The sequence below is a fragment of the Mobula birostris genome, chromosome 22 (assembly GCF_030028105.1).
Source record: "Mobula birostris isolate sMobBir1 chromosome 22, sMobBir1.hap1, whole genome shotgun sequence".
In the NCBI taxonomy this organism is placed as follows: Eukaryota; Metazoa; Chordata; class Chondrichthyes; order Myliobatiformes; family Myliobatidae; genus Mobula; species Mobula birostris.
Genome location: NC_092391.1, coordinates 64140265 through 64156149, shown reverse-complemented (window position 1 = coordinate 64156149; position 15885 = coordinate 64140265). Strand labels below are relative to the sequence as shown.

At 44.2% G+C, this 15885-nt stretch overlaps 1 protein-coding gene across 1 annotated transcript in view; it reads left to right on the top strand.

Annotated features, from left to right (window-relative positions):
• Positions 1-15885, top strand: part of ydjc (YdjC chitooligosaccharide deacetylase homolog) — a 91113-nt gene that overhangs the window by 45840 nt on the left and 29388 nt on the right. The window lies entirely within an intron of this gene.

Sequence of the window (15885 nt, the reverse complement as noted above, 5' to 3'; positions counted from 1 at the left end):
AAATCCATTAAAAATACCATATACAACAAAGACTGCCATGCATATTTTAGGACTAGGTCTGAGCCCAATTCTCTCTGAAGAAAGATGAGTTGGTACAGTGGAGTGGATGTTAATGGACTGGCCGCTAGACTTCTAGATAATTGATCTCGTTTGAATTTAATTGGCAGCTGGTGAATTTTTATTACAGGTTCTTTTGTTAATTAAATTATGGAATGTGAAACTTTTCAATTGTTATTGATTTCATGTTGGCATTCATTTCAAGAGGACTAGAATATAAAAGCAAGGATGTAAGACTGAGGCTCAGTAAGACACTGGTGAGGCCTCAGATGGAGTATTGTGAGCAGTTTTGGGCCCCTTATCTAAGAAAGGATGTGCTGTCATTGGAGAGGGTTCAAAGGAGGTTCAGGAAAATGATTCCAGGATTAAAAGGCTTGTCATATGAGGAGCGTTTGATGACTCTGTGCCTGTATTCACTGGAATTCAGAAGAATGAGGGGGGACCTCATTGAAACCTGTGGAATGTTGAAAAGCCTCGATAGAGCGGATGTGGAGAGGGTGTTTCCTATGGTGGGGGAGTCTAAGACCAGAGGACACAACCTCAGAATAGAGAGGCATCCTTTTAAAATGGAGATGACGAGGAATTTGTTCAGCCAGAGAGTGGTGAATCGGTGGAATTCATTGCCACAGGCAGCTGTGGAGGCCAAGTTGTTGGATGTATTTAAGGCAGAGATTGATCGATTCTTGATTAGAAGGGATACAGGGAGAAGGCAGGAGATTGAGGGTGAGAGGGAATTGGATCAGCCATGATGAAATGGGGCAGACTCGATGGGCCAAATGGCCCAATTCTACTCCTATATCTTGTCGTCTAAAAGAGATGATAAACACTAGAGATTCTGTAGATGTTGGAAATCCAGAGCAACACTCACAAAATGCTGGAGGAATTTCAGCAGCTCAGGTCAGTATGTATGGAAATGATGCCTCAGGCTGAAATCCTTCTTCAGGATTCGAAGCTATTTCGTCAGATGGATGTTTCTCTTAGTAAATAGTTAACAAGTCTATGGCTGTTTACAAGAAGGCAATGGACAGACCAATGAAACTGAGATCCTTCAATGTGTGCAGCAGGATACTGGAGATCTTTTACCAGTATGTTGTAGCGAGTGCGGTCTTCATTGCAGCTTTCTGTTGGGGGAGCAGCTTTGGTGCTGTGATGCAAAAAGACTAAATAAACTCATCAAAAAGGCTGGATCCATCCTTGGCTACAACCCAGACTCTTTGAGTTAGTGGTGGAGAGGAGGTCACTAAACAGACTGTTATCCATTATGGATGAACAGGCTCGTTCAGCTCCGCTGTCACAAGGATCATTACAGAAAATCTTTTCTTTAATATGCAATATTTCTGTTTTTGCGCGTTATTATTTTTATTTTTTTTTTCTCTCTCTCTCCCTCTGCTAGATTATGTATTGCATTGAACTGCTGCTGCTAAGTTAATAAATTTCACATCACATGCCGGTGATAATAAACCTGATTCTGAATGCAATAAGCATATACAACAGTTCTCTGTGCAACAGGAGAACACACATCATAGTACAATAGTAAACACGAGGAAATCTACAGATGCTGGAATTTCAAGCAACACACGTAAAAGTTGCTGGTGAACACAGCAGGCCAGGCAGCATCCCTACAAAGAGGTACAGTCAACGTTTCGGGCCGAGACCCTTCGTCAGGACTAACTGAAAGAAGAGATAGGAAAAGGACTAGTTCTTACTAGCTCTTCTTTCAGTTAGTCCTGACGAAGGGTCTCAGCCGGAAACGTCGACTGTACCTCTTCCTAGAGATGCTGCCTGGCCTGCTGCGTTCACCAGCAACTTTTATGTGTGTTGCATAGTACAATAGTCTCTGTTTTATTATTTTGTACAGTATTATTGAACATTGGTAAATTATTATAACCATATAACAATTACAGCACAGAAACAGACCATCTTGGCCCTTCTAGTCCGTGCCGAACTCTTATTCTCACCTAGTCCCACTGACCTGCACTCAGCCCATAACCCTCCATTCCTTTCCTGTCCATATATCTATCCAATTTAACCTTAAATGACAACATCGAACCTGCCTCAACCACTTCTGCTGGAAGCTCGTTCCACACAGCTACCACTCTCTGAGTAAAGAAGTTCCCCCTCATGTTACCCCTAAACTTTTGCCCTTTAACTCTCAACTCATGGCCTCTCGTATGAATCTTCCCCATTCTCAATGGAAAAAGCCTATCCACGTCAACTTTATCAATCCCCCTCATAATTTTAAACACCTCTATCAAGTCCCCCCTCAACCTTCTACGCTCCAAAGAATAAAGACCTAACTTGTTCAACCTTTCTCTGTGACTTAGGAGATGAAACCCAGGCAACATTTTAGTAAACCTCCTCTGTACTCTCTCAATTTTATTGACATCTTTCCTATAATTCGGTGACCAGAACTGTACACAGTACTCCAAATTTGGCCTTACCAATGCCTTATACAATTTCAACATTACATCCCAACTTCTATACTCAATGCTCTGATTAATAAAGGCCAGCATACCAAAAGCTTTCTTCACCACCCTATCCATGTGAGATTCCACAACTATGCACCATTATTCCTAGATCCCTCTGTTCTACAGCATTCTTCAATGCCCTACCATTTACCATGTATGTCCTATTTTGATTAGTCCTACCAAAGTGTAGCACCTCACATTTTTCAAATTAAACTCCATCTGCCATCTTTCAGCCCATTCTTCTAACTGGCCTAAATCTCTCTGCAAGCTTTGAAAACCTACTTCATTATCCACAACGCCACCTATCTTAGTATCATCTGCATACTTACTAATCCAATTTACTACCCCATATTCCAGATCATTAATATATATGACAAACAACATTGGACCCAGTACAGATCCCTGAGTCACACCGATACACACCCTCCTCCAATCTGACACACCGTTATCCACCACTACTCTCTGGCATCTCCCATCCAGCCACTGCTGAATCCATTTTACTACTTCGATATTAATGCCTAACGATTGAACCTTCCTAACTAACCTTCCATGTGGAACCTTGTCAAAGGCCTTACTGAAGTCCATATAGACAACATCCACCGCTATTACTGTATTATTATTCCGTACTTCATTAGTTAAGTCTGCACACAGTTAAGTGTGTTTTTAGTTGTTGTAATGAAATAATTTCCAAATCGGGATCAATAAAGTGTTATTATTATCTTATCAGATGGCTGTTTCTCTTAGTAAATAGTTCACAAGTCAACAAGAAATGAGTTATTGTTAAATGTTACTGAAGTTTCACCATGGAAGAAATTTATCCTTGGGCAAACATCTGGCCTGTACTTTGTGCAGTGCTTTCATACATCAGCTGTAAATTTTTGTGCAGCATGTAGTCATTACTGTACTTTAGGTGTGTGCACTGAGGAAGTAGAGAAAGGTGAGGAGAGTTTGAACACAATCATTTTGTGAGAGTAAATGAGAAACTACTTTCAGTGCAGAAGGAAAAATTATTGAAGATGTCATTGTTGTCACACATACTTATTGCCTGTTACACAGCTGCCGTTTAGGGCAGCAATGAGTCTCTGATGGTGTTCAGGGTTTCCTTCATTGTGTCAGTACCTTCCTCATGGTTTTCACTACTGTCAGTCATGCAAGTCCTATGTGGAGACTCAGGAATACCATTGCACTCAGATGTAGAAGGATTCTTCATTGCTGTTTCCATAACTATTTTGTTTTACCATTCAGGGTTTTAGCCCTAAGCTGAACCCCCAAACCTGACAGTGGGCCACTCTTAGTCTAACCTCTACCCTTTGACCTGTTTGGCATGGGTGACCCTACCTAGAGCCAACACACAAGACCCTGACCCCAGCCAATGTGGCGCTCTGGGTCATCGAGGCATGCAAACCTCCAAACCCTACTGTCACATACCCCGTGACAGGTTAAAGAACCAGCAGAAATAGAAAACACTTTGGAGTCTGGTATTGCTATTAACTAACGGTATTTATTAGTAATTATTCAATACAGTAATATAAAATCAGATATATCAAACAGGTTAGCAATGATTTTATTGATATAGAAACCAAGCTTCTTCAAGCCTAGGGGTAAATTGAGTTGAGTAGTGATGGAGAAAGAGAGGTGGTGTTGTTGTTCGAGTAAGCCGATGCCGTTGATTCTTCCCGTTGTCCTCTGAAACTTCCAAGTTAGCCAAACTTGATCAACTTAATAACACCATCTTCAAGTGATAGTCTACCAACCCGGGCGAGGGTTAAACACACTAGTAGACTCCACAGAGTCGCTCTTTCACACACTAACAATCACAGATCAATCCCTCAGAATCGATCCTCAGTCCCACACTCGTGGGCACCTGAACACGATAGTGGTAACTTCACCACACCCTTGTATGTCTGCGTGTCCTGTGAAACAAGCAATTACGCTGGTTTAAATACTGTTGTGCTGAACACCAGCTGTCCATCAAGTAGCTCCTCCCTTCTCTCTCTGTAGGAACTTAGAAGCTGCCAGTGTCCTTGCAGAAATTCCCAACAAACTGTTCTCTCTCTCTCTCTCTCTCTCTCTCTCTCTCTCTCTCCCTCTCTCTCCCTCCCTCTCTCTCCCTCTCTCTCTCTCTCTCACTCACTCACTCACTCACTCACTCACTCACTCACTCACTCACACACTCACACACACACACACACACACACACACACACACACACAGTTCATAAGGGATAATTCAAGATCCCGTCACACTACGACGAAGTTGTAGTTCTCTCGGAGGTATTGTCACATATGTCCAGTGAAAAACTTTCTTTTGTATGCTATCCACTCAGAAGGAATAATAGTGCAGAATAAAGTGTTACAGTTACAGAGAAAGTGCAATGCAGGCAGACAATAAGATAGAAGGTCACATGAAGGTCAAAATTGTACGAGGGTGGGTGAGTGGGGAAAATGGCTTGTTTTTCTGTTGTTCTGCTAACATTGTGGATGTGCTCGGTTGGGACTGGAATGTGTGGCGATACTAGTAGCTGCTCCCAGTACAATGTTGGGTTGTGTTGGTTGTTCATGCAAATGATCCATTTCATGTTCAGTTCTATGCAAAAGTCCTGAACACACAAATCACTAGGGTGCCTAAGACATTTGCACAGTACTGTATTTGTCAATGTGGAGTGGAGAGCAATTTGTAAATCTAGCAGGAGCAAAAGATGTTTGGAATAGTGAGGGTGGGGCGTCACGGGAGGGGTGTGGAACAGGTGGCAGAGAAGGAATGCCAGGGGCAGGGGGTGCCACGGCTGCAGACACACCCAGTCCTGAGACGCCAGGCAAGGTCATTAATTCCATACAATTGGTTGTTGATCATTACAGAATGTCTCTCTGGTGCTTTCCACTCCCTCCCCTCTCCCTTCCTCTTCTCCCAACCATGTTTCCCCTCTCCCTGTCCCCTTCCCACTCTCATGGTAAGTGAATCTCAATCTGCGTATTAACTTTTTCCCTTTTAAGAAGACTTTGAATGTTGCAGACTTGAAATGATTTGCTATCTGTGATACCATGGGAAACATTCCTCTTCATGAACATTTAGAAATTGTGCCTTTCAGAGCTGATTAGATAATTGTTGTGTTCTGTTAATTTTATCAGTAATTACAAACTTAGCTGGCTGATAGGTGAAATCTGTGTGGTTGGAGCTGTTTCAAATTTTGTGAGATTAATTAGAGGTTAATGGCATTTGTGAGCAATGTGAACTTGACATCAGAAGAACTTCGGGTGGAAATCCCGCCAGCCTGCATTTTGTTTTTAAGAGATTATACTGTTTCTGTGAAAGATTCTGATGGCGAAACAGTTCAGTAGAAACAGTTGTCCTCAACACAACAAACTCTGCAATTGCTGTTAAATAAACACGGATAAAGTTTAAAAGGATTTCAAAGTTCAAAGTAAATTTGTTATCAAAGTACATATACAACCCTGAGATTCACTGTCTTGCATTCACAGTACAAAGAAAGAAACAAAAAAAAGTAATAAATATCGAGAACATGAGATGAAGAGTCCCTGAAAGTGAGTGTGAGTCCATGGGTTGTGGGAACATCTCAATTCATTGGACAAGTGAAGTTATCCCTGCTGGTTCAACAGCCTGATGGTTGACAGTAGTAACTATCGTGGTGCTGAGGTAGTTCACCTCCTTCCTGACAGCTGCAGCAAGAGACAGCATGGCCCAGATGGTGCTGCTCTCTGCTTTCCTGCATCATGTAGATGTGCCTCTCTAGCATCAGTTTTCCTACACGCATACGAACTTAACACTTAAAACTGCGGAGTATTGAAGAGAGCTTGTAGAATTCATCTGTAGGGTGGAATGGTAGCACAGTTATAACAGCACCAGCAACTCATGTTTGGTTCTGTGTAGTCTATAAGGAGTTTATTCGTTCTCCACTGGACCAGGTGGGCTTCGCTCGTTGGACCAGAAGGACCTGTTACTGTGCTATGTCCCAAATAAATGAGTAAAATGCTGTTCCAGTGGACAGGTCCCCCCTCAGGTTATGAGCGCTTAACTTGTAGCCTCCTGCCCTACATGGGACCTGGTGTCTGGGAGATCTGTGGGATGAAGTTGCTGACTGCTGTAGGGTTGCTGGCACCTTCTGGGTGGGAATGGGGCACCTCGAGATGGCTTTGTCAGCCTGACCCCAAACCACAGCCACGATCTTCTTATTTCATTGAGAGACAGTGCAGAATAGGCCCTTCCTGCCCTACAAGTCACACTGCTAACAATCCCTGATTTAGCCCTTGCCTAATCATGGAACAGTTTACAATGACCAATTAACCTACTAACCGATACGTCTTTGGACTGTGGGAGGAAACCGGAGCATCCAGAGGAAATGCATGTATTCCACTGGAAGGAACGTACAGACTCCTTATAGAGGATGGAGGGACCTGTGGGCTGGGTGGGATTGAGCAGAGCTGGGAATCCCGAGCTGACTCGGTGGGTCAGTGACCAGGACGGATCTGGGAATCCCGAGCTGACTCAGCGGGTCAGCGACCAGGACTGCCGGCCACTCTTCCATCATTTGGGATAGTGTACAATGTCAGGCCCTACCAGCCCAGCCGCCGGTTACAGGACCGACTGGCCCACCCAGCCAAATTAACCTACTAACTGTGACGTCTTTGGAATGTGGGAGGAAACTGGAGCGCCTGGAGGAAAGCCTCGTGGTCGTGGGGCAAATGTACAAGCTCCTGACAGACAGCAGTAGAATTGAAGCAGGGTTGCTCAAGCTGTAATAGGATCCACTCACGTGCCACCCAAAATCTGTGAGCCTCTCCCATTGTTCATTTCTGACTCGCTAAGGGTATGTTGGAAACTGCGATACACCAGCATAGTATTGCTGAGAACAGCAGGTGGGGTAGAGTGAGAGTGGTCTTCATGGTGCTTATCTCCTTACCTGCACAACACCCCCCTCTGCTGCTCCTCCCCGTTCCTTTCTGCCATGTCCTTCTGTCCTCTCCTGTCAGATCCCCCCTTCTCCAGCCCTTTACTTCACCCCTTCTCCTGGTTTTACCAATCAGCTGCCACCTTGTACTTCTTCCTTTCCCTCTCCCCCACCTTAGTCTGACTCCATCCCCTTCCTGAGACATCAACAGTTTATTCCCAGCCATAGTTGCTGCCTGACCTGCTGAGCTCAGCCAACACATTGTGTGTATCGCTCCAGATTTCCAGCATCTGTAGCACCTCTTGTGTCTGGAGCCTGTGTACAGTTTTATAGTTCATGCAAGCAGTACCAACAATTATTTCAAAAGCAGCAACTGATAAGTGGCCAGGTAACCTCCAGCCTGATGGCAGGAATATCGATCTCTCCTTCCAGTTTAAAAATAAAATCCCCCTTCCCTCTTCTTCTGTTCCCCACTCTGGCCTCTTACTTCTTACCTGCCTATCGCCTCCCCTGGGCCCTCTCCTCTGTGACCTTTCCCTCCTACCTAGCTTCTGCAGTCACCCCACGCAGTGAGGTGACTCCAGAGCCATCTGGGGCAATGGAGTCCACACATCCACCACTCTTACGGGTAGTTAGTTAAGTGGGTTGTGGCATTGTAGAAGCAAAGAGCTGGTTAAGTATTCCATAAGACCATAAAATATAGAAGCAGAATTAGGCCATTTGGCCCATCAACTCTGCTGTGCCACTTTGATAGTTCAATAGTTCCATTTAATATCAGAGAAATATATACAATAAACAACCTGAAATTCTTGTTCTTTGCAGACATCCATGAAAATAGAAGAAGGCTGCAAAGAATGAGCGGAAGTAAAAACGGTAGAGCCCCAAATTCCCTACTTACCCCACACACAATCAGCAGCAGCAAATCAACAACCCTCCCGTCCCCCATCAGCACCCTCTCCCCACGCATCAAGCAAACAATAACAAAGCCCCCAAGAAAGACCGTGATCTGCAGCACAACAAATTCATTCACCTGACAATCTGACATACCATGGTTCTCTCTCTCCCTAATAAAGGGACACAGAGGTGTCCCCCTTTCACAGCAAGATGAGAGACCAACAAAGACAAGTGTGTCCCCCCCTCTCTCGACCCCCCCGTCCCCACTCGTCACCCCTCTCGTCTCCCCCCTCTCGTCCCCCCCTCTCTTGTAACCCCCTCTTGTCTGTCCCCCGCCTCGTCCATCCGTCCCCCCCCTCCTCACCCCTCTTGCTCTTCTCTCACTCCCTCCCACCCCCTTTCTCTCGTTCTCTCTCTCACCCCCTTCTGTCTCTGTCTCTCTCTCTCTCTCCCCCCCTCCCCAATGTTCTATTTTTACCTGCCACACTTCATTTGGTAGCACCAGTTTATTCCCAGGGCTGCAAAGCTGTGGAATCCTGAAGGCATTTTCACCTTCTGTGCTGCACCTTTGGGATATCGGAAAACAGCCGGTTGGTGAGGCCCTGGTGTGGGTCTCATCGCCACAGGGAATCCAGATTTGAGTGCAGCTGTAGGTCAGGGTCTTTGACAGAACCCCATCCAGCTTGAAAAGGAAAAAGGGAAAAAGAGGGACCATGAAGGCAGAAAAGCTGTTTCCACGGATGAGCTCCAAGAAGTTGCTTTTGAGTCCCATGGCTGATTCATTCTTTTCTCTCAGCCCCAATCTCCTGCCTTCCCTCCCCACCTTGTTTTAGTTCAGTCTAGTCAGGTAGAGCTGGGGTGATAGGTTATTTTGTTGACTGTGTAAATGCTTTGATCAGGGCGGCCTGCAGGTAACGAATGGCATAGCACTAGACTGAACTGATCTGAAATTCCCAGACTCTTTCGATTTTTGTGTTTTATACTCGGTGTTTTATTGCTCCTTTTTTGCTTCTTTGTTTTGTGGCTGTGTGTGGAAAGACGAATTTGAGGGTTGTATTGTACATACATACTCTGACAATAAATGTACTTTGAACCTTTGAAGGTTATTGGACAACAGGGAAATGAGGGAGGGTTGGGAGTGTCCACGGGAGGCAGCATTTTCCCGGTTGATTACGTGGCAACTTGCTGTGTGGCTGACTAAGGTGATGATGTTCCAGTGTGTTCAGAGCCTTAGTTTGGTCTAGCTGGAAAGTTACTGGTGTGACAGGGAGAAGTCTTGGTGACTTACTGCAAGGCAACTTCCAGATGCTGCTCATAGCCTGACAGTGGAGGATTAAATGCGGCTCGAACACCCCACCTATTTTATACTTTGTTTTGTTTGGTGTGGTAGTTTATCGTAAGAGAAACATCATTTAGGAGAAATCCTCATCTCACTTGATCGGTATGCAGTAAGCATTTGAAGAGGAGAGGCCATTCAACCTCGCAATTTGCACCATTGAGCAACTCGATTGTCTTCCACTCGCCCATTTCAATGGCCCCAGCCCTCTGGGCTAGAGAATTCCACCAGTTCACCACCTTCTGAATGAGGATGTTTCTCCTCACCTAAAGCAGAATTCCTGGAAGGATTCAGATGGTTAAACGGCATCTGTGGAGGGAGAGACCAGTCAAGGTTTCAGGTCGGGGACTGGAAAACGTCCTCTGAGAGCAGCAGAGGATAAATCAATTAGGACCTTCCTTTCAAGGTTAAAAGTAAGTTTATTATCAAAGTAATGTATGTCACCATATACAACCCTAGATTTATTTTCTTGCTGGCATTCACAGTAAATAGAAAGAAACACAATAAAATCAATGAAAAACCGAACACAAGTTGGACAAAAAACCAGTGTGCAGAAGACAACAAACTTGTACAAGTACAAAAAGAAAAAAAAAACAAATAAAATAATAATAAATAAGTGAGCAATAAATACTGAGAACATGAAATGAAGAGTACTTGAAAGTGACCGATCCACGTAGATTTGGCTCAAGTTTGGATGTAGAGTCCTCGATGTGGAAATATTAACTTTTTTTTTCTCTTCCATGGATGCAGCCTCATCAGTCGGGTGTTTCCAATATTTTCTGATATTCTTTTTAAGCTGGTCTGTTTGCCTTCATGTGGTTCTGCACTCTATGACTCTCTGATTCCTGTGTCTTCCCCACCACTGATGTTAGGCTAAACAGTCAGTAACTCTCTCTCTCGCTTCTTACATACTAAATCCACAGTGCGTTTTCTGGAAATTATGGAATTTTGGAAGATGTGAGATGGAGATGTGTCTCTACCAAAGGAGGTGTAAGGCACTCCTTCCCTCCACTAGCCTGCAGGTCACCCTTGGGCAAAATGTAGCACCTGCTTAGCTCCTGATCAAGGTCACATGTAGCCACAGGAGGAGGTGGTGGATGGTCATATAAGCAGCTGGTGCATATCACAAGTCCTGGTTATGTGACCACTGACTCCAGGCAGATAATCTCTGAAGAGTATTGATAATGGCTGGGGTCACCTGTCTGGTAAAGACATTCCCCAGAAGAAGGCAATGGCAAACCACGTCTAGAAAAAATTTCCAGGAACAATCACACTGATGGATAAACGATGATCGTCCACGTCATATGACATGGCACATAATGATGATGTCATACGACACGGCACATGATGATGATGATAACGCTCTAGAGTAGTCACTCACTCACTGGGATTCATTGAACCACTTTTATTGCTAATATAATATAATATTGTATATTAATATTACTATATAATATAAGGCTAGAACTTACGGGTGTGAATTGGGATGAAGTTTTTCCAGGGAAATGTACTATGGACGTGTGGTCGATGTTTAGAGATCTCTTGTGCGATGTAAGGGATAAGTTTGTCTCGGTGAGGAAGATAAAGAATGGTGGGGTGAAGGAACCATGGGTGACTAGTGAGGTGGAAAATCTAGTCAGGAGGAAGAAGGCAGCACACATGAGGTTTAGGAAGCAAGGATCAGATGGGTCTATTGAGGAATATAGGGAAGCAAGAAAGGAGCTTAAGAAGGGGCTGAGAAAAGCAAGAAGGGGGCATGAGAAGGCCTTGGCGAGTAGGGTAAAGGAAAACCCCAAGGCATTCTTCAATTATGTGAAGAACAAAAGGATGACAATAGTGAAGATAGGACCGATTAGAGATAAAGGTGGGAAGATGTGCCTGGAGGCTGTGCAAGTGAGTGAGGTCCTCAATGAATACTTCTCTTCGGTATTCACCAATGAGAGGGAACTTGATGATGAGGACAACATGAGTGAGGTTGATGTTCTGGAGCATATTGATATGAAGGGAGAGGAGGTGTTGGAGTTGTTAAAATACATTAGGACGGATAAATCCCCTGGGGCCTGATGGAATATTCCCCAGGCTGCTCCATGAGGTAAGGGAAGAGATTGCTGAGCCTCTGGCTAGGATCTTTATGTCCTCGTTATCCACGGGAATGGTACCGGAGGATTGGAGGGAGGCGAATGTTGTCCCCTTTTTCAAAAAAGGTAGAAGGGAATAGTCCGGGTATTATAGACCAGTGAGCCTTACGTCTGTGGTGGGAAAGCTGTTGGAAAGGATTCCAGACTCCAGATTCTTAGAGATAGGATCTATGGGCATTTACAGAATCATGGTCTGATCAAGGACAGTCAGCATGGCTTTGTGAACGGCAGATCGTGTCTAACAAGCCTGATAGAGTTCTTTGAGGAGGTGACCAGGCATATAGATGAGGGTAACGCAGTGGATGTGATCTATATGGATTTTAGTAAGGCATTTGACAAGGTTCCACATGGTAAGCTTATTCAGAAAGTCAGAAGACATAGGATCCAAGGAAGTTTGGCCAGGTGGATTCAGAATTGGCTTGCAGAAGGCAGAGGGTTGTGGTGGAGGGAGTACATTCAGATTGGAGGATTGTGACTAGTGGTGTCCCACAAGGATCTGTTCTGGGACCTCTACTTTTCGTGATTTTTATTAATGACCTGGATATGGGGGTAGAAGGGTGGGCTGGCAAGCTTGCAGATGACACAAAGGTTGGTGGTGTTGTAGATAGTTTAGAGGATTGTCGAAAATTGCAGAGAGACATTGATAGGATGCAAAGGTGGGCTGAGAAGTGGCAGGTGGAGTTCAACCCAGAGAAATGTGAGGTGGTACACTTTGGAAAGACAAACTCCAAGGCAGAGTACAAAGTAAATGGCAGGATACTTGGTAATGTGGAGGAGCAGAGGGATCTGGGGGTACATGTCCACAGATCCCTGAAGGTTGCCTCACAAGTAGATAGGGTAGATAAGAAAGCTTATGGGGTGTTAGCTTTCATAAGTCGAGGGATAGAGTTTAAGAGTCGCGATGTAATGATGCAGCTCTATAAAACTCTGGTTAGGCCACACTTGGAGTACTGTGTCCAGTTCTGGTCGCCTCACCATAGGAAGGATGTGGAAGCATTGGAAAGGGTACAGAGGAGATTTGCCAGGATGCTGCTTGGTTTAGAGAGTATGTATTATGATCAGAGATTAAGGGAGCTAGAGCTTTACTCTCTGGAGAGAAGGAGGATGAGAGGAGACATGATAGAGGTGTACAAGATAATAAGAGGAATAGATAGAGTGGATAGCCAGTGCCTCTTCCCCAGGGCACCACTGCTCAATACAAGAGGACATGGCTTTAAGGTAAGGGGTGGGAAGGTCAAGGGGGGTATTAGAGGAAGGTTTTTTCACTCAAAGAGTGGTTGGTGTGTGGAATGCACTGCCTGAGTCAGTAGTGGAGGCAGATACACTAGTGAAGTTTAAGAGACTACTAGACAGGTATATGGAGGAAATTAAGGTGAGTGGTTGCATGGGAGGCAGGGTTTGAGGGTCGGCACAACTTTGTGGGCCGAAGGGCCTGTAATGTGCTGTACTATTCTATGTTCTATGTTCTAATATTAGTTTCTTGGAGTTCCTCTTTATGCCATACAAGACTTTGGTGAGGCCCCATTTGGAATACTGTGTTCAGTTTTGGTCACCTTGCTATAGGAAAATTGCCACTAAGCTGAAAGTAGAGGAGAAGAGATTTTCGAGGAGGTTGGTGCGACTCAAGGGACTGAGTAATGGAGAGTGGCTGGATCTCATTTTTACTGGTGTGCAGGATTATGAGGGGTGATCTTACAGAGGTATATAAAATCATGGGGTGAATACATAGTCTTTATTCCCCAGAGTTGGGGAATTGAGAGCTGGAGGACATACAGAACTATGCAAAAGTCTTAGGTGTGTGTGTGTGAATGTGCCTATCTATCCATCCTACTTTTACAATATAGGAGCAGAATTAGGCCATTTGGTCCATCGTATCTGCTCCACCATTTTATCATGGTTGATCCATGCAAAAGTACTGTGAGTAGAGAGGCTACAGAAGGACTTAAACAGATTAGGAGAATGGGCAAAGAAATGGCAGATGGAATATGGTGTTGGGAAGCGTATGGTCATGCATTGTAGTGGAAGAAATAATTGTAGACCACTTCCTTAATGGAGAGAAAATTTAAAAACCTGAGGCACAAAGGGACTTGGGAGTTAATCTGCGGGTTGAGTTTGTGCTGAGGAGGGTGAGTGTGATGTTAGCATTTATTTTGAGAGGACTAGAAATTCCTGCCTTCTCCCTGTATCCCTTCATGCCCTGATTAATCAAGAATTTACCCAATCTCTGCCTTAAATACACCCAATGACTTGGCCCTTACGGTCACCTATGACAGGGTTCCGCAGATTCACCACTCTCTGGCTAAAGAAATTCCTCCTCATCTCCATTCTAAAAGGACGCTCCTCTATTTGGAGGCTGCGTCCTCTGGTCTTAGACTCCCCCATCATAAGAAACATCTTCTCCACATCCGCTCTATCAATGTCTTTCAATATTCGATAGGTTTCAATGAGGTCACCCCTCATTCTTCTGAATTCCAGTGATTAAGAGGCCCAGAATCATCAAATGCTCTTCATATGATGAGCCTTTTAATCCAGAATCATTTTCGTGAACATCCTTTGAATTTCACCAATGTCAGCACATAATTTCTTAGATAAGGAGCCCAAAACTGCTCTGAATACTCCAAATGAGGCCTCACCAGTGTTTTATAAAGCCTCAACATTACATCCTTGTCCCCTCGAAATGAATGCTCACCCCAGACATGACCTGCAAAGTAACCTTTTGGGAATCCTGCATGAGGACTCCTAAATCTCTTTGCACCTCAGACTTTTGAATTTTCTCTCCATTTAGAAAATGGTCTACTCTTTTATTTCTTCTACAAGAGTCCATGTGTACACTTCCCGACACTATGTTCCATCTGCCACTTCTTTGCCCGCTCTCCGAATCTGTCTTAAGTCCTTCTAGGGCTCTCTACTTTCAGTACTTTTGCAAAGCACAGTACTGTTGCAATTTTATGTATTGCACTTTACTGCTAGCACAAAAAACAAATTTCATGATGTGTGAATGATGATAAACCTGATTCTGATATGGATGTCTATTGTGGACTGAGAGTGGGAAGGGGACAGAGAGAGGGGAATCATGGTTGGGAAAAGGGGAAGGGAGAGGGGAGGGAGCAGGAAGCATCAGACAGACATTCTGTAATGATCAATAAACCAATTGTTCAGAATCAAATGATCTTGCCTAGTATCACAGGGTTGGGTGTGTTTGCACCCACAGAAATGCCTCCACCCCTGCCCCTGGTACTCTCTCTCTGCCATCTGTCCCACGGCACTCCACCCTGAACATTCCAAGCATCTTTTGCTCCCATCAATTTACAAACTCCCTCTCTGCTCCATGTTGACAAGTACGACGCTGTGCAACTCTTGAGCACCCTCGCTATATGTATATGTGCACGGTGCAGTAGGTTCCTACTCAGTCTCATCCCTCTCATCCTGAACCTGAGAGACAAACTTTACATGGAGAGGGTGTTCAGTATATGGAATGAACTGCCAGAGGTATTGGTCGAGGCAGGTACATTAACAACATGTAAAAGGCATGTGGATAGTATACAAGTTAATGCGTAGTGTAGTGAAACTGTGAGGAAGATGATAGGCAAAATTGGGATGAGTTAAAGTGTAACAGGCAGTCAAATTCAAAATTCAGGACGAAGGTGTAATATTTGAATTCACACAATACATAGAATAATGTAGATGATCTTGTAGCACAGTTACAGATTGGCAGGTTTGACTTTGTAGGCCTCACTGAATCATGGCTGAAAGAAGTTCATAGCTGCGAGCTTAAAGGATACACGTTGTATTAAAAGGACAGGCAGGTAGGCAGAGAGGGTGGGATGGCTCTGTTGGTAAGAAATGAAAGTAAATCCTTGAAGAGGTATGACATAGGATTGGAAAAATGTGGAATCCTTGTGAGTTAAGAAACTGCAAGTGTAAAAAGACTCTGGGAGTTGTATACAGGCTGCCGAACAGTAACAAAGATGTGGACTACAAATTATAGCAGGAGATAGAAAAGACATGTCAGAAAGGTAATGAATCCTTGTGTAGAATTCACTAAAGGTTAACTTACAATTTGGATCAGTGGTAATATTAGTATTAACT